Consider the following 20,504-nt stretch of genomic DNA (forward strand, 5'->3'; position numbering starts at 1 on the left):
TACATATAGAAGAGCAGTCACCCAATAATGGGGCCATGATAACACTGGAGAACACTGGGCAGCTGACATATCTACTACATACAGAAGAGCAGTCACCCCAATAATGGGGCCATGAGAACACTGGGCAGCTGACATATTTACTACATACATAAGAGCAGTCACCCTAATAATGGGGCCATGAGAACACTGGAGAACACTGGGCAGCTGACATATCTACTACATACAGAAGAGCAGTCACCCTAATAATGGGGCCATGATAACACTGGAGAACACTGGGCAGCTGACATATTTACTACATATAGAAGAGCAGTCACCCAATAATGGGGCCATGATATCACTGGAGAACACTGGGCAGCTGACATATCTACTACATACAGAAGAGCAGTCACCCCAATAATGGGGCCATGAGAACACTGTGCAGCTGACATATCTACTACATACAGAAGAGCAGTCACCCCAATAATGGGGCCATGAGAACACTGGGCAGCTGACATATCTACTACATACAGAAGAGCAGTCACCCCAATAATGGGGCCATGAGAACACTGGGCAGCTGACATATCTACTACATATAGAAGAGCAGTCACCCCAATAATGGGGCCATGAGAACACTGGAGAACACTGTGCACACCACACTACAGGTCCTCCTCCTCAGCGTGTTTGCGGCCAATGACTGAACACCCATGTTATATAGAACAGAAGTGGAAAACGAGTCCTCTACTTGGCAGAAAGGCTATGACAACAAGGTGATAAATTTCCAAGCTTCCCATTCGCAACAAATGGGCACTACCCAGCACCCACTACATGAAACTGCAACTGAGCGCAACCATTTTTACTACAAGGAGGTATTTTCTCCCCCCTTCCTTCCAGTGGGCGCGTCCAAACCATGACTGTGCAATGAGAATCCAACTACTACTGTATTTTTTCACACACAGGCCTGCTTCGAGCCTCCCCGCCTATATAGTGGGCGCGGCTAGGCACTGGCTGACGGCATTGAAGGCGGGCTGTACCACGTCCCCTCTATAGGGGCTTTTGGGGCTTTGGTTGTAGCGGCCGGTTCCAAGGTGTAAAGTGGGTATGTGAGAGGACGACGATGTCAGCCCCGGCTCACACTGCTTCGCTGCCGGGGGCAGGACGCCTGCAGAGCCGTGACGTCATCGAGTCTCAGGGCTGGAGGTATGACATCATTTGCGGTGAGTGCAGCCTGCCAGGGCCTGTGACCCCACTGTGTATTCTGCCTGGCACTGCCCCGCAGCTGTCATGGGTGCTACATTGCCGTCCAGCAGCAGCCTCTATAGCACGGTTCTTTTCCTAATGCTCGCCGCTGTTTACTAGTGGGCTCCAGCTGGCACACATGGCACATGCCTGCATATGGCACACTGCTGCTCACCTGTGCAGCCTGCTAGGGATTCCTAGGCATCGGCATTGCAGATTAGTGTTGTCTTGTAGGGCATGTGCCCACCTGGAGAGTGCTGGAGCAGTGGGTATGACAGGCATGATGGCACCACAGAGCGCGTGCTAACAGAGTGGTCCTGTGACTGTGGGGTAGCCATGGTGGGTGTTGGGGTCTGGTGTCCGTGAGCTGCTGCCCCTCGTGCCTCTGTGTGTGCAGATCCGCAGCCTGGCCCTTGTTCGGCGCCATTTCTTGGTAAGTCTCTGTGCACACTGCGGCTGAGCTCATTGTCTAGCGTTTAATCATGGAAAACTTTGTAGGCATGAAAATAAGAAGAAAATAAGAATAACACATCTTATCAGAGAAATCCCCTCCGGGACTGGTCTCTCAATTCATGGGTGAAATCTGCATTCAATGTTCCCATTACTGAGATAGCAGTTGGTGCTCATAAACTTCTATGGATCAGGCAGCTAGAGGCAGCGAGATGTTTTGCTGCAAGTTCTCCTGAAACAGAGAGACACTTTACAGCTATGTTTATTCTCCATCTAATTGCTGTTCACGTGCACGATGGACCCCACTATGCTAGCGCCCGTGGGCTATTTTAGCGTGCACCCGCTAGTCTGCTCCCATGTGGGCACTGGAATAGTGTATGTAAATCTGGAACTGTTAAACAACCCAATAATACTATAACATGTACAAATGTTTAATTCAAACAGCAGTGTTTACAAAACAGTATTGATACAGGAAAGATATATATATATATCTTGGTACCGTGTTAAAAGGTATCAACCACTGAGGACTCTCAATTCTAAATATTTTTCTATAAAATAGTAGAAAGGCAAGATGTAATATGCCAAATATAACAAATCCAGCAAATGTTTTATTTCACTCTGCAGCCACTAATAGGCCGGGGTCACACTCGGCGTATGAAAATACGGTCCGTTTTTTACGGCCGTAATACGCAGAAATGTTCCAAAAATAGTGATCCGTATGTCACCCGCAGGCAGGGTGTGTCAGCGTATTTTGCGCATGTTTACCTCCGTATGTAATCCGTAATGCGTTTTTTTGCGCAAACTCACAAATTGGACATGTTAACGGTTTTGAGGCCTGAAAATCATTTAAATCATCAGCATAATCCTATCTAAGGCCTCAACAACAGGTGAAACCCTCCCATATAGAAGAAAAAAGCATGTGCACTACTATGTATGGTGCCAAGGTAGGTTCCCACACCTTGTGAAACTAGAAAGAAGAAACCTGGCACTCAACTTAATGCTCGTGTCAATTTTAATGTAGTACTCAAAACGTTTCGGTCCTTTACCCGGACCCTCATCAGTTACTACAAACGTGAATAAATATATACAAAAATACATAAAAAAACAAAAAATAAAGTATGTACAAGCTTACAAAACATCAAGATCGTAATCAGAGTTCAGTACATTAAGGTCAACAAGAATAGCATGGCATGGGTAAAAAAAAAAACGCCAGCGGAGAGAGACCAAAGAGTATCAGGCAAGAGTGACTGAAAGGGAGGAGAGGCGAGGGGGAGGGGGTAGGGCTGGGGTTTGAAGGAGGGAATTACTGTAATAATAAAACATACCGCACTTGTAGTGTAATAATGGATATTGGAGACAAACAAGATGTCAGGAGGCACACCGTGGTCTGCGTCTATAGTGACATAAAGAAAAGTGACTAATCACATCAGTGTGCGGTGATTGGTTATGGGAGGATATAGAGATGCATACCTGTCAATACGCAGTGGATTTGGCAATGGAAGGTGGACTAAAAGTAAAAGTAATGATGGTAAGTAAATATACCACAGTGGTATATAAGCGCAGAATGGCAGTGAATGGAGATTGTCAGAAAAGGCAGGGTATGGAGTAGTTACCTTAGAGTTCTCATAGTGCTTGTGTGTGCCAGTGTCCAGACGAGGTATCCCCCGCTGGTCTGGTAGAGTGATGTGAAGTGCGCGTATTAATAGACAGGGGGCGGTGCCCGGGAGTGTCCGCGGGCTAATGGGAGAGCATCCGTGGAACCGGAAGTGACATAGCCGGAAGTCATATTGCTGTGCGTGTCATCAGATGGGCGGATTGCGTTCCATCCTAAGTAATGTTGGTATATGTACACGCCAGGGGAGGTTCCTGCGGTGGGAGGTGCCTGAGATGTCCGGAGCACAATAGTAGGAAATAAGAGGAGGCGGCGGTCCAGTGGTGGATCTAAAGGTACCGTTACACTAAACGACTTACCAACGATCACGACCAGCGATACGACCTGGCTGTGATCGTTGGTAAGGCTACTTTCACACTAGCGTTTTCTGCAATCCGTCACAATGCGTCGTTTTGCAGAAAAAACGCATCCTGCAAAAGTGCTTGCAGGATGCGTTTTTTCCCCATAGACTTGCATTGACAACGGATTGCCACACGTTGCATCCGTCGAGCGACGGATGCGTCGTGCTTTTGCCGACCGTCGGAAGAAAAAAACGCTACATGTAAGGTTTTTTTCTCCTGACGGACCGCTTTTTCCAACCGCGCCTGCGCGGCCGGAACTCCGCCCCCACCTCCCCGCACCTTACAATGGGGCAGCGGATGCGCCGGAAAAATGCATCCTCTGCACCCATTGTGCAATGCAGCAAACGCTAGCGTCGGAATCTCTCCCCGACGCATTGCGACGGGGAGATTCCGACGCTAGTGTGAAAGAATGGTAACAATGGTAACCAGGATAAATATCGGGTTACTAAGCGCGGCCCTGCACTTAGTAACCCGATGTTTACCCTGGTTACCCGGGGACTTCGGCATCGTTGAAGACAGTTTCAACGATGCCGAAGTCGTTATCCTGATCGTTGGTCGCTGGAGAGAGCTGTGCTTAGTAACCCGATATTTACCCTGGTTACAAGTGAACACATCGCTGGATCGGCGTCACACACGCCGATCCAGCGATGACAGCGGGTGATCAGCGACCAAAAAAAGGTCCTGATCATTCCCCAACGACCAACGATCTCCCAGCAGGGGCCTGATCGTTGGTCGCTGTCACACATAACGAGATCGTTAGCGGGATCGTTGCTACGTTACAAAAAGCATGACGTTGCAACGATATGGTTAACGATATCGTTATGTGTGAAGGTACCTTTAGAGATAGCGGTCCCGTGGTGGAGTATAGGAGACAGCGTGTGACGGTGGAATTTATACAGTGGAGAGGATCTCAGTGAGAGATACTGTGGCGATGAGTGCGACCTCATTAGTATAATCGGCTCTATATGAAAAGGAGACTATTGTTAGAGTTGGAGTAAGGAGATAAGTAGATTAATCAAACACATAATCAATGTAAAAAATACATAGAAGATAATATATGCAAAACATATAAGAGGCAAGGGTTCTGATATAAACATCATACCGTCTTTTACATGATTAGGAATTACGCATATGAAAAAGTTACATGAACGATGCCAAATCATAGTCCCTATTAAGTCCCTTCGGATGAAAGGTCTTGAGGTTATGTATCCAGAACGCCTCTCGGCGTTTTAGTAGGTCAATCCTATTGCCACCCCTTCTAGGTGGGGGTATGTGTTCTATCACCTGAAATTTAAGCTGGGAGACGCTGTGGCCCCGGGTGGAAAAATGTAGAGGGATTGTCAATAAGAAGTTCTTGCAACGTATAGTGGATTTGTGTTTGGATATTCTATCGCGTATAGGCTGTGTGGTTTCCCCCACGTACAGCATGCCACATGGGCATTTTAGTTGGTATACCGCCCATGAGGAATCACATGTGAAAAAATCGGGAATGTTGAACGTTTTGCCTGAATGGGGGTGGTGGAAAGATGTGCCCTTAGGAACATTATGGCACTGGGTACAGTGAAGGCAGGGGAAGGTCCCTGTTCTAGGGGTGGATTGGAACCGTTGACGGGGTGCCGATTTGTTGGTACTGATGTCTGCTCTTACCAATGAATCTTTTAAATTGGGGGCCCGTCTGAAGCAGGAAAGAAATGGTTCCCGGAACTCCAGGATATCTGGATGGGCACTAGCTAGTAAGTGCCAGTGTTTGCGTATCGATTTGTGAATGATGTAGGCAAAAGGATGAAATTAGTGCACAAAGGGGATATGGCCCGAGGATCTGTTGGGTCTGGATGGAGATGGTGTATTAGCGTTATGGAGAACTGCAGCCGGGTAGCCTCGTTGGGTGAATTTGGTAGCCATTTCTTTAAGTCTGTGGGAACGGAGGTCTGTGTCCGACACGATTTTAGAAACACGGTGAAATTGAGACTTTGGTATAGATCATTTGGTGGAAGTGGGGTGAAAAGTAGTATAGTGTAACAGACTATTGCGATCGGTACTCTTGTTGTAGAGATCAGTGGAGAGTGAACCATCGGGCTTCAGTATGACCATGGTATCCAAGAAGTTAATTTTGTGCGGGTCATGTGACATTGTAAACGTGATACCTGGCCATGAAGTATTGAGCCATTCGAAGAAGGAGGCAAGAGACTCTAACGTGCCCCCCCCCCCAAATGCAGAAAATATCATCAATATAACGTCTCCAAAGGAAAACGTTGGTTTGAAAGAGTGGATGTTTGTATATGGTGCTTTCTTCAAAGTCAGCCATATAGCGGTTTGCTTAGGGGGGCGCTGCGTTGGAGCCCATCGCGGTGCCACGGATCTGGAGATAGAAATCATCCTGAAACATAAAATGGTTTAACGTTAAAATAATGGTTAGAAGTTCAACACATAAATGAACCTGGTCCTCATGCATTCCGGAATGGGTGAGTAGCTTGTGAATGGAATAGATACCCTCAATATGTGGGATTGATGTGTATAAGTCCCTGACGTCCAAAGTGACCAATATAGCATTAGGGGGAATGTTGTGTAAGCCCTTAAGGACATTGAAAATGGCCCCTGTGTCGAGGATAAAGGACTTTGACGTCTGTATCAGTGGGGTCAATATTTTCTCCAGAAATACAGCAATAGGAGAGAGTATAGAATCCGTGGAAGCCACTATGGGTCTTCCTGGGGGCTTCTCCAAGTTTTTGTGTATCTTTGGGGGGGTATAGAAAACCGGAGTTACCGGATGGGAATTAGTTAGAAAATCACATGTTTTAGCATCTAGGACCCCGAGATTTGTGTATTTGTAGAGGGTGTCCGAGATTTTGTGGCGTATATTGGCAGTGGGATTACTCTGTAGTTTCTGATAGATAGTAGTGTCACTCAATTGTCGTGAGATTTCACATAGGTAATCTGATTTGTTCATGATTACTAGAGCACCGCCCTTGTCGGCTGGTTTAATGATTAGACTATTGTCTTCCTGTAGGCCACGAAGGGCCTGGCGTTCTGTGACTGTGAGGAGGATAAAGCAACCTACCCCTATTAATATCCTACCGTAGTGTATGGAAGGAGTCTTGGATGAACCCAATAAAAGTTTCTACGGCATGTGAGCCATGTGGGCGTCTGAAATGACTTTTTTTGTATAGCCCCAGACTCTGAGATGAAAGGATATTGGGTGGGGTGTCAGTGGGAGGTTGATTAGGAGTAGTGTCGGGGGCTTTAGAAAAATAGGCTTTCAATCTAAGAGATCGAAAGAAGCGTTGAAGATCCATTTTTAAATCGAAAGTACACACCGATAGGTGGGGCAAAATGACAACCCTTTTTGTAATACACTGTATTCCGCCACCCCCAAAGTCCTGTCCGAGATATTGATCACCAAGGGGTTAGTACCTGAGATCGTGTGATCCTCACGTGGTCTCGATTTTGTCCTGCCCCCGTGGCCGCGCCTCGTGGCCTTCTTCGTGGAGGGCGTGATCGTTGACCTAAAAAACGTGGTGGGCCAGCAGATGGGGTTCCCCTTTCGTGCTCCGAACCAGATGTGGAATAATCGAGAGCGGATCGGGGAGTTGAGCGAGTCGGATTTCTTTGGTAGCGGAAGTTGTCGTGCCATCTGTAGATTTGATTCGATTCATAATCTTCTGCGTCTCTATTAAAGGGAACCTGTCACCCCGTTTTTTCAAGATGATATAATAATAAAACATACCGCACTTGTAGTGTAATAATGGATATTGGAGACAAACAAGATGTCAGGAGACACACCATGGTCTGCATCTATAGTGATGTAAAGAAAAGTGACTAATCACATCGGTGTGCGGTGATTGGTTATGGGATGATGTAGAGATGCATACCTGTCAATACGCAGTGGATTTGGCAATGGAAGGTGGACTAAAAGTAAAAGTTAAGCTGGGAGACGCTGTGGCTCCAGGAATCACGTATCAGGATACCAGGATGCGGAAATGCATATCCGCAGAGGAGCGTCTTCTCCTTACCTTACGGTATGTAATAACCATCCTCACATACTGTATGTTGATGATATTTTTTTGGTAATGTTAACAACCTAGCCTATTTTGTTAATTATCTTACAAAATGTTTTATCAATCGTAGACAAATATCTCTTAAAGGTTAAATGTTGTTATCCAAGGTAAATTTATGATGGTTTAGTCTAAGCATTGTAACGTATATATTTTTTGTCTTGTGCTTTCAGATTCCTGTCAACTGGCTTATCTTATGCAGGATTACATCTAGAATTTCTCACAGGGCGGTCAACAATTTCGGGCATTGTACGTAACACATGTATGGAAATCTGGACCAGACTGCATGGACTTGTGATGCCGGAGCCGAAAATGGATGATTGGGTCAAAATAGCCTTGTCAATTTCCGCACTGTATTGGAGCCCTGGCTGGGAAACATACCAGGGTACGTAAGCCACCGAACTCGGGCACCCAATTCTATAATTATAAGCAGTTTTTCTCTGTAGTTCTGTTAGCTGTAGTTGACAGTAACTACAGGTTTATAATTGTAGATATTGTGGCCTATTGGCGAACTGGAGACTCTAGAGTCTTGAATGCGTCCATTATGGGTCGGCGGCTACGTGAAAACCTGTTGGACCTCCCACCACCACAACAACTCCCGGGCTCCAATGCTGAACCAGTGCCATATGTACTTGTGGCAGATGAGGCCTTCCAATTGACCAGGCATGTCATGAGGCCTTATCCCCGCCGCAAACCTGGATCACCGGCGCCGTGTATTTAATGTCAGACTTTGACGGGCAAGGTGATTGGTTGAGTGCGCCTTTGGCATTATGGCAGCAAAATGGTGTGTTCTCCAGACTGCCATTCAGTTGAGTGAGGCAAATGTAAATGAAGTAATAAAAGCTTGTGTTGTTCTACACACCTTCACACGAATTCATGAGTGCTGCTCAACTGACAGTGGTGAAGGCATGTCGCCTAATGTAGGAAGGCCTACAACACAAGTCCTTCCTCCGCGGCGTCCCCTTTCTGGCCTAAAAGTTAGGGATATATTTACCAGTTATTTTGTGTCAACTCATGGAGCTACTCCCTGGCAAGATAATGCTGTTTCTATGTTGTAATGTTGAAATATATATCTATATATATTTTTGCAAGTTAAAATCTTTAAAAACAACAAAAAATAACTGTGTTTCTTTGACTAATGTAGCAGATGTTCAACAACCGAGTAATTGTGTCTGATGTTTGAATGATTTGTCAAACAAACTGAAAATGATTTTGGACTCTATTTTTTTATTTTGAGCCCAAGCCACTTTTTGTGTTTAAACGCCATATTATTATCATATGTTTTTTTTTATAAAAGTAATAAAAAAAATAACAAAAACAAAATATAACCAAGTGCTATCACAGCAGATTAAAACATAAAATTTTAACAAAATTAAATATAAAAAATTAGCAAAATTTAAAAATAAAAAAATTACAGATTTCTGTACGTTGGTGGAGGAGATGGTGGAAGCTCTGGGTTCTGGTCATGTGGCCTTTGTTGGGCCAATTGTACATCATCCTGTGTGTTGGATGTTTGCCCATGCTCAAAATGATGCCCTTGATCATATTGGCCAGTTGGGTATTGGCTAGAAAGATACGTGCTTTGAGTCTGGCCCTCATGAGGTTGCCAAAAAGGCCTTGGCTCATAACCCCACCCAATATGGCCATGTCGTCCAAAACCAGGTTGGGACCAACCTGCAGCACTGGGTCTGGACAAGTGGCCATATTGGGAAGGTTGCTGGAATGTCTGATTATGGTAATGTGATGGCCTTGGTTGGTTTTGGGTGGGAAGGGGTAGAGGTGTAGGCACACGTAGAGGGGGTGCTTCAAATACTTGTTGATCATGCACCTGCTGAGATGATGGAATGCGCAGGAGGTTACGTGATGAGAGCTGCCACCTCTCAATGATCTCAAACAATTCATATGGGGAATTTGGGGTGGTGCATGAATCAATAAGTATTTGAATACACCCTCTCACACGTAGCCTTGCCTCACGGTGTATCGGACGGAGGTATCGGGCCAGGCTCCTCGCAAATGCCTCCTCACCATCATCCTGTGCAGCCCTGGCCAAATAATTTAGGACCCCAGTGTCAACATTCCTGAAACTTTCTTGCAGCTCTCTCCTCCTGCTGCCATGGCGGGAAAAGACAGCAGGTTGTGGTGATGTCTCCAGAGGAACAGTAGGGCTGCTACTGTTTCCTGCTTCCTCCTGGCTTCCTGGATGTGGTGCTGCAGTTTCTTGTCCACTTGTTGCCGGATCTTGACTTGGAACTGAAGATGTTGCAGGAGGGAGGACACTGGAAGGATGTGAAGATGGACCAGCCACCTCTTCCCCTTCCCCAACCGGATCTATGATGGCCTCCGAGTCCGAGCCAGTCTCCCTCTCAGTGAGGTTGGACTGTGTTCTGTTAGTAAAGTATGAGAATAAGTAATTTAATTGTTTACTTTGACCGTAAAAAAATATATGTGTAATGTGTTTTGATATTTTTACTCACGGTCTCAGATCCATACTGGGATCCAAAAAGGAGAGTCGGTCGTAATATATATATTTCCGCTTTTTGGCAGGCGCTGCGGACCCACTCCGGGCCCTCTGCTGTCTTTCTCTCCTATACTGGTCGCGTATGCTGCGCCATCGTCTCATATCATCTGCCACTGCAATGAAACATAAAAAAAAATAATGGATAAGGTCATTGTGCACAGTGATAACACAAGGCGACAGTGATTTTTAAGATTTTAATGTGGCCTAGTAACCTGCATTTCCAAAAAATTAAACATCAATATAAATATTGTCAACACAAACAGCACAATATGATGTAATGCAAAAGAACAAGAATTTCTGGACATAAGGACATGGTCCTCTTCCCTCTGTCACAAAAGTTATGAAGACAAACTAACGAATCTGTTTAATTAATTGACACTAGGACTCAACTTAACACCTGGATTTATGAGTCACTACATGGATACAATTCACACCTCCACCAGATGAACTCCAGAGAACTAAGAACATTATTCCCACTGCCTCTCCATTTGTACCAAAATGCCTAATTTTATTACCTTGGCTTATGTATGGACTCCTCACACTTCCCACCCCCTAACAAATGTCCTGCTGTACTATTCTTTCAATGTTGTGCTTGTTTCTTATTAATCGATTTGTCATCTTGCCTGAAGAAGGAGCCACTGTGCTCTGAAAGCTTGCAAACATATTCTTTTCTGGTTAGCCAATAAAGGTATCACACCTAGAATACTTCTGTCATCATTGTGAAGAAAAGTATTCACATCGATTTCTCTGTAGCAGTATGTAGTTGTACATTTTTATAATGTAACCGACATTTTTAAAAATCTGAATGTAACCCCTTTCTCATGTCCAGCACCATGTAATTAATGGTGCTAAATAAAGAAATAACAATTTTAATTTAAAATACAATAGGTAGGAAATCATGTAGGTAATGCATTTTCACATATTAATTAATAGATAAACATGAGTGTACTTACTCATTTGATTCTGGACCTCACGTGGCCTCTGGTCATATTCTGGGAAAAGGATCCCACAAAAGCTCCTCCAAGCAGCCTCTTTCCGAGCCCTGATGGCATAATTGGCATCCCGATGGTCCCAAATTTCGGGTCTTTACTGGACCAGGACCAGGAGCATATCTACATTTATTATGCTTGCCATGCTGCTTGGAACTCCGTGGAGGCGAATGCCAGACTGGGAACTTTTCAGAATATTTTCCCAAGCTCGAGTTCATATGAGGACATCAAGCAGAGGGCGCATCACCGTGACTCGAGGTAACTACAGGTCATTCCCCTGCATTTCATTAATTCCCCTGGTTTTTACAGCCATGAGCACAGCTGCATTAGCAGAGTTCCTGGGTGTAAAATGATTTAACCCCTTCAGATGGATTTACAGGGAGAGGCTAAGTGCCAGAATAGGCTCGTCTTACAGATGTGTCTTTTCTGGGGTGGCTGGGGGCAGATGTTTTTAGCCGGGGGGGGGGGGGGGGAGGCAATAACCATGGACCCTCTCCAGGCTATTAATATCTGCCCTCAGTCACTGGCTTTCCCACGCTGGTGGTTAAAATTGCGCGGGAACTCACGCCAATTTTTTTCCGCGATTTAACCCTTTAATAGCTAGAGCCCCCAAATGTTACACCAAGACACTCCTTACATTACTAAAGAGGAATATGTAATAAAAGAAGGGATATGAGATGGTTTACAGTATGTTAACCATGTCTCATATCATGTTGGGTTTGGGAAGGAGATAGGAAAAGCCGGCAATTGAATTACCGGCCTTTCAGCCATCTAGCGCTGTATGGAATATTAATATATACATACACACACACTATATGGTGGCCCGATTCTAACGCATCGGGTATTCTAGAATATGCATGTCCACGTAGTATATTGCACAGCCCACGTAGTATATTGCCCAACCACGTAGTATATTGCGCAGCCACGTAGTATATTGCCCAGCCACGTAGTATATTGCCCAGTCATGTAGTATATTGCCCAGCCACGTAGTATATTGCCCAGTCACGTAGTATATTGCCCAGTCACGTAGTATATTGCCCAGTCACGTAGTATATTGCCCAGCGACGTAGTATATTGCACAGCGACGTAGTATACAGCACAGAGCCACATAGTATACAGCACAGACACGTATATTGCCCAGGCACGTAGTATATTGCCCAGTCACGTAGTATATTGCGCAGCCACGTAGTATATTGCCCAGCTACGTAGTATATTGCCCAGCCACGTAGTATATTGCCCAGTCACATAGTATATTGCCCAGTCACGTAGTATATTGCCCAGTCACGTAGTATATTGCCCAGCGACGTAGTATATTGCACAGCGACATAGTATACAGCACAGAGCCACATAGTATACAGCACAGACACGTAGTATATTGCCCAGGCACGTAGTATATTGCCCAGTCACGTAGTATATTGAACATCCACGTAGTAAATTGCACAGCGACGTAATATACAGCACAGAGCCACGTAGTATACAGCACAGACACGTCTCACAATGTGACTGTTCTACACGTGAGATTGCTGTGGATTACGGTGGACAGGTGAGTATATGTTGTTTTTTATTTTACTTTTTTTTACTCTAGGAGACGAGGGCATTGGGGATTTGGTGTTAGGTGAGTATGTGTTTTTTTTTGTTTTTTTTTGTTAAGTGTGAGAACAGGCGCCGGCTGGCTGATGAGACTACTGATGAGTCACTGTTATGAGTGACTGCAGACATAGGCTGATTGGAGGAGCAGTCTCATCAGCCCATGCCTGCTGACCTGCGGTAAGCATTTCACTTCGGGTCACAGTCACAGCTGCGGGTCCATGCTGACATCTGAAAGCGTGACCCCGTAGCGCTGTGACTGACGGTCTTAGGCTGGGGTCACGCTAGCATATTGCATCCGATACGAGAGCATCGGATACGATATACTAATGACCCTCGGCTCCTCTGCTGTGAGTGGGAGCCGAGTGTCATGCGTCTGTGCTCCAAGTCTCTCGCACAGCTGCGGAGGAGGCGGAGAAGTGAATTTCTCCATCTCCTCCATTGACGGGGTCAGCGTATAACGCACATTACTCGGATGATATCCGAGTGATATGCCTTGTCTCAATTGCACCCGTAGGCTTATATGGGTGCGAGTGAGCCGAGACTCGGCCAAGGAAAAAAACGGTGATGGGAGCTGCCCCATAGAGAATACTGGTCCGAGTGCTATGCTTTTTTTTTTTATCACATAGCACTTGTCCATATTCCTCTCTAGTGGGACTCCGGCCTTAGGCTGGGGTCACACTGGCGACTTAAACGGACGAGTGCAATGCGATTAAAAATCGCATTGCACTCGGACCAATGTTAAATTATGGGGCAGCTCCCAGCAGCCGACTTTTTGGCGGCCGTTTTCCTCGGTCCGAGGCAATCGCAGCATGCTGTGATTGTCACCGATTATCGGATCGGACTCGCCAATGCAAGTCTATGGGTGCGATGAAAAATCGGATTACAAACGGACCACAAGTGTGACTTGCGATTAAATCGCAAGACTTCTCCAGGTGACAGGAAATTGCATCAGGCATTGTCAGGAAGCTTTGGCATGCAAATTACCCAGGAACAGATAAAAAAAACAGGAACAACGCCTCCATGGATTCCTACAAGCATGTCGACGCTTATTGACTTCGAGATGCTCATAGTTGCAAAGCAACAACAAAGAAAAGTTAACGTTTACATATTTTATGATAGCAAAATCAAAAAACACTACATAGATAATCCATCCTCTTGCCAGGGAGTAGCACCCTGAGGTGAAACAAAATAAGTAGTTAAAACATCACGTACTTTAAGTCCAGAGAGGGGACGACGGGAAGGGATCACATGTGTCCTAGGCCTAGACTCATTGTCTGACACAACATCAGCACCATCAGATTACAAGCATTCATGTATTCTGGTGAAGTTGTGTAGGACCACACATGCTTGGATTACCACATTTACATTAGCTTCACTCAGCTGAATGGCTGACTGGAGTACCAGCCACTTGGCACAAAGAATCCCAAAGGCGCACTCCACCAGTCGCCGAGCGCGTGATAGGCGCAAGTTAAATATTCGGCGCTGGTGGTCAAGGTTTCTACGGGGATTTGGCCTCATTACATGACGGCTCAATTGAAAAGCCTCATCTGCTACAAGTATATAAGGCATATATATAAGGACGGCTCCAGAAGAAGCGAACGCGAAACGCGCGTCGGGGCAGAGGGACGCCGGGGCTCCTACTCGGGACGCATAGTAAAGGTATACACTTTTGATATTTATATTGCCCACTATTAGGTTCTAGCTTATCATTTTTTATGAGCAGGATGGCTAGGAGTGTCTTCCATTAGGATATAATATATTACAATAGTACCTGGATAATTTATGACACTATCCTTCTGCCATATATCTAGGCAGTTCTTATTAGTGGGTTACCTCCAGTATTTTTATGTACTAGTGCTTATCCTGATGTATGTTAGGTAGCCTATGGCAGTGTTGTCCCCTTTTTTGTGGATTCTATTCCCCTGTTTACATGTTGGTCACTATATTTTTTTTATATTGAGAAATTTTAATCTTTGTATTCAATAAAATTGTTTTTTTTTATATTTGAGTACCATAGTGGTGATCATCTTTATTTATCAGGTCACACTACATGTGAGATAAGTATATAAGGCACCGGTTCAAGATTGGAGTCTGGAAGCTGACATGGTGGTAGGTCCAAATCATTACTGCGTAGCCGCTGACCCATAATGGAAGAATTGAAGACCCTGGAATCTCCAGTTCTTCCATAGGCCCCAATATCTACAATTATAAACCTGTACTGACTATCGACCAGGGCCAACAACACTACAGAAAAATATTGTTTATAATTATAGAATTGGGACCCTGAGTTCGGCGGCTTACGCACACGGATGTGCTTTCCATCCAGGGCACCAATACATTGTGGAAACTGGCACGTGTCCTGAAAACCACGGGATATGCGCAACCAGTCAGCCATTTTTGGCTCCGGCATGACCTCTTGATGAAGCCGGGACCACATTTCTGAACATGTTGAGCGGACAATGCCTATTAAAAATTCTAAATGCAGAGCTGCATATGAAAGGCCAGTTGAAAAGAAGCTAAAAAAAAAAAAAATTTGAAAAAAAGTCAAAGCATTGGTTACATTTTTACACTGGCTAAGTTGTAATGCATGCATGCACAACATATAATTAGACGCCATGGCTTGTTTTTATAATACGCAAGCATATAATGTGCTATTTGTTATTAAAAAAAATCTATTCAGAAAATTATACAATAAGTAAGGTGCAAGTGCAGGAAAGTTACTATGCTGATTGAAACATCATCAACATATCGTTGTCAGACATACCGTAAAGTAAGGATAAGCCGCTCCTCAGCAGAAATAGCTTTGCGCATCCTGGTGTCTTGAAACGTGATCCCAGGGCGCACAATCTCCAACAAAATATCAAACGTAAAAGAATGGTCATCCGACAATATTGAAAAAACTGGTTTGGATGGCTCCGCAGAGACGATTATAGACGGTGAAAATGGCCTTCGTTATCCTTCGCCTCAAAAGTGGATGGATCCACATTCTTCTCCGCCTTCTTGGATCCACAATCACAGGGTATGGCTCCCCAAAACGTCGGGATAAAACCCAATTGTTGATTGATGAGTCACTGTTATGAGTGACTGCAGACATAGGCTGATTGGAGGAGCAGTCTCATCAGCCCATGCCTGCTGACCTGCGGTAAGCATTTCACTTCGGGTCACAGTCACAGCTGCGGGTCCATGCTGACATCTGAAAGCGTGACCCCGTAGCGCTGTGACTGACGGTCTTAGGCTGGGGTCACGCTAGCATATTGCATCCGATACGAGAGCATCGGATACGATATACTAATGACCCTCGGCTCCTCTGCTGTGAGTGGGAGCCGAGTGTCATGCGTCTGTGCTCCAAGTCTCTCGCACAGCTGCGGAGGAGGCGGAGAAGTGAATTTCTCCATCTCCTCCATTGACGGGGTCAGCGTATAACGCACATTACTCGGATGATATCCGAGTGATATGCCTTGTCTCAATTGCACCCGTAGGCTTATATGGGTGCGAGTGAGCCGAGACTCGGCCAAGGAAAAAAACGGTGATGGGAGCTGCCCCATAGAGAATACTGGTCCGAGTGCTATGCTTTTTTTTTTTATCACATAGCACTTGTCCATATTCCTCTCTAGTGGGACTCCGGCCTTAGGCTGGGGTCACACTGGCGACTTAAACGGACGAGTGCAATGCGATTAAAAATCGCATTGCACTCGGACCAATGTTAAATTATGGGGCAGCTCCCAGCAGCCTACTTTTTGGCGGCCGTTTTCCTCGGTCCGAGGCAGGTGACAGGAAATTGCATCAGGCATTGTCAGGAAGCTTTGGCATGCAAATTACCCAGGAACAGATAAAAAAAACAGGAACAACGCCTCCATGGATTCCTACAAGCATGTCGACGCTTATTGACTTCGAGATGCTCATAGTTGCAAAGCAACAACAAAGAAAAGTTAACGTTTACATATTTTATGATAGCAAAATCAAAAAACACTACATAGATAATCCATCCTCTTGCCAGGGAGTAGCACCCTGAGGTGAAACAAAATAAGTAGTTAAAACATCACGTACTTTAAGTCCAGAGAGGGGACGACGGGAAGGGATCACATGTGTCCTAGGCCTAGACTCATTGTCTGACACAACATCAGCACCATCAGATTACAAGCATTCATGTATTCTGGTGAAGTTGTGTAGGACCACACATGCTTGGATTACCACATTTACATTAGCTTCACTCAGCTGAATGGCTGACTGGAGTACCAGCCACTTGGCACAAAGAATCCCAAAGGCGCACTCCACCAGTCGCCGAGCACGTGATAGGCGCAAGTTAAATATTCGGCGCTGGTGGTCAAGGTTTCTACGGGGATTTGGCCTCATTACATGACGGCTCAATTGAAAAGCCTCATCTGCTACAAGTATATAAGGCATATATATAAGGACGGCTCCAGAAGAAGCGAACGCGAAACGCGCGTCGGGGCAGAGGGACGCCGGGGCTCCTACTCGGGACGCATAGTAAAGGTATACACTTTTGATATTTATATTGCCCACTATTAGGTTCTAGCTTATCATTTTTTATGAGCAGGATGGCTAGGAGTGTCTTCCATTAGGATATAATATATTACAATAGTACCTGGATAATTTATGACACTATCCTTCTGCCATATATCTAGGCAGTTCTTATTAGTGGGTTACCTCCAGTATTTTTATGTACTAGTGCTTATCCTGATGTATGTTAGGTAGCCTATGGCAGTGTTGTCCCCTTTTTTGTGGATTCTATTCCCCTGTTTACATGTTGGTCACTATATTTTTTTTATATTGAGAAATTTTAATCTTTGTATTCAATAAAATTGTTTTTTTTTATATTTGAGTACCATAGTGGTGATCATCTTTATTTATCAGGTCACACTACATGTGAGATAAGTATATAAGGCACCGGTTCAAGATTGGAGTCTGGAAGCTGACATGGTGGTAGGTCCAAATCATTACTGCGTAGCCGCTGACCCATAATGGAAGAATTGAAGACCCTGGAATCTCCAGTTCTTCCATAGGCCCCAATATCTACAATTATAAACCTGTACTGACTATCGACCAGGGCCAACAACACTACAGAAAAATATTGTTTATAATTATAGAATTGGGACCCTGAGTTCGGCGGCTTACGCACACGGATGTGCTTTCCATCCAGGGCACCAATACATTGTGGAAACTGGCACGTGTCCTGAAAACCACGGGATATGCGCAACCAGTCAGCCATTTTTGGCTCCGGCATGACCTCTTGATGAAGCCGGGACCACATTTCTGAACATGTTGAGCGGACAATGCCTATTAAAAATTCTAAATGCAGAGCTGCATATGAAAGGCCAGTTGAAAGGAAGCTAAAAAAAAAAAAAAATTGAAAAAAAGTCAAAGCATTGGTTACATTTTTACACTGGCTAAGTTGTAATGCATGCATGCACAACATATAATTAGACGCCATGGCTTGTTTTTATAATACGCAAGCATATAATGTGCTATTTGTTATTAAAAAAAATCTATTCAGAAAATTATACAATAAGTAAGGTGCAAGTGCAGGAAAGTTACTATGCTGATTGAAACATCATCAACATATCGTTGTCAGACATACCGTAAAGTAAGGATAAGCCGCTCCTCAGCAGAAATAGCTTTGCGCATCCTGGTGTCTTGAAACGTGATCTCAGGGCGCACAATCTCCAACAAAATATCAAACGTAAAAGAATGGTCATCCGACAATATTGAAAAAACTGGTTTGGATGGCTCCGCAGAGACGATTATAGACGGTGAAAATGGCCTTCGTTATCCTTCGCCTCAAAAGTGGATGGATCCACATTCTTCTCCGCCTTCTTGGATCCACAATCACAGGGTATGGCTCCCCAAAACGTCGGGATAAAACCCAATTGTAAAGCACCCGCTCAGTGGTGTTAAATGTCAGTCTGTCTGTCATGTTTGCCACAAAGCAGAAATAACACAAAACAAGCAAGGACTCTTCTGCTAATTTTGGAGGCTCACACCTGTTGTAGAGGGAATAAATAGAGGTCTGGCTGATGATTTAAATTACTTTCTGGCCTAAAAACCATTATTTGTCCATTTTGTTTGGCGCCGACAAAATATCGCAAGACGGATGTCAAACGGATGTCAAACAGACACTCAGATGCGATAAAATCGTATCCTTGCATTAAAATCGGATCACAGACAGATCACTGTTCAGGAAACATTTGTGCGATTCTTGTCCGTCTAAAACAGACCGATTTTTTTTTTTTTTTTTTTTTTTACACGTTGTGTGTGACTCCAGCCTTACCGAGGGAAACACCATAGGAAGCCGGTAAAAACGCAAACATTTTTATACCTGCTTTTTTGCTGCGGATTTGACTGACTCAGTTGAAGTCAATGTGTGGAAAACGCTACAGATCCACACAAAGAATTGACATGCATATTTTTTTTACTTGCATATTTTGATATTTAGTGCACTTTTTAAAAAATGCAGTATGTCATTTCATTCAGGCCATGTTCTAATATAGCGTAAATGTTTTTTTTTTTTACAAGAGCTTGCACCGAAATATACAATACCTATTGTCTCTGGTTATTGCATTTTTGCTGTTTTTTTTTTTTCTTTTAAAGCTTTTCCACACTTTTTCCTGTAGAAAAGCTGGGATATTTGGGATATTGCACTTAAGAATGCAACAACATTTTGTGAGTACATTTTGGCACGGTTCAAAACAGTTTTTAAACTCACGTTGGGCATAGTTTTTCAAGAAATGGGTACGTCATGATGATCATGCAGGCACGTAAAAATTGAAAGTTAAAACTTCAGGGTAAAGCAACATTTTAGTGGAGAAAATGGTAATTTTCCATTGGCTCAGCCCAATGTTATACAATTCTGTTAATCGCCTGAGGGTTAAAAATACTCACTACAACACTCTCAAAAGGTGTGGTTTCCAAAATGGGGTCACTTGTGGGGGTTTCCACTGTTTAGGCACATCAGGGTCTCCAAATGCGACATGGCTTTCTCGATCGATTCCAGACAATTTTGCGCTCCAAAAGTCACACTGCTATCCTTCCCTTCCAAGCCCTGCCGTGCACCCAAACAGTGTTTTTAGGGTATGTGCACACGTTGTGGATTCTCTGCGGATCCGCAGCGTTGTTTGCAGTGCAGAAACGCTGCAGATCCGCAATTGATTTACAGTACAATGTAAATCAATGAGAAAAAAAAAACTGTGCACACATTGCAGAAAATCCGGTGCGGAAACGCTGCTGATTAAAAGAAGTAGCATGTCACTTCGTTTTTGCGGATCTGCAGTGTTTTTGTTCCCATTCCATTATAGAAATACGCAGGGGTAAAAAACAGCGGCAAAAACGCACAAAAAATGCTGCGGATCCGCACAAAAAACGTGACAAATCTGCAGGTGCGTTTTCTGCCAGGAGAGGCAGAATCTGCACCAGAAATCCTAAGGCTAATCCGCAACGTGTGCACATAGCCTTAAACCACTTGTGGGGTATTGGTGTACTCAGCAGAAATTGCACAACAAATTTTTGTGTCCATTTTCAAGGGTTACCCTTGTGAAAATGAAAAACTTGGGGCTATATCAACGTTTTTGAGAGAAAAAGTAAAATTTTAATTTTTGCCTTCCACATTGCTTTAGTTTCTGTGAAACACCTGCAGGGTTAAGAAACTTATTGAATGTGGTT

The 20,504-nt window shown here is 44.4% G+C and overlaps 1 protein-coding gene across 5 annotated transcripts in view; it reads left to right on the top strand.

The window, feature by feature from the left end:
- Window positions 1–944: 944 nt before the first annotated feature.
- HIVEP3 (HIVEP zinc finger 3) overlaps window positions 945–20,504 on the top strand; it is a 388,571-nt gene continuing 369,011 nt past the window's right edge. For 4 of the 5 annotated variants that reach the window (XR_011319247.1, XM_069756679.1, XM_069756676.1 and 1 more), the window contains exon 1: window positions 980–1,193. The gene's annotated coding sequence lies outside the window, so the exon portion shown is untranslated. Of the gene's footprint in view, window positions 1,194–20,504 lie in introns of all 5 variants that reach the window. The other variant, XR_011319248.1, reaches the window with a different exon arrangement.

This window comes from Ranitomeya imitator, chromosome 3 (assembly GCF_032444005.1).
Source record: "Ranitomeya imitator isolate aRanImi1 chromosome 3, aRanImi1.pri, whole genome shotgun sequence".
In the NCBI taxonomy this organism is placed as follows: Eukaryota; Metazoa; Chordata; class Amphibia; order Anura; family Dendrobatidae; genus Ranitomeya; species Ranitomeya imitator.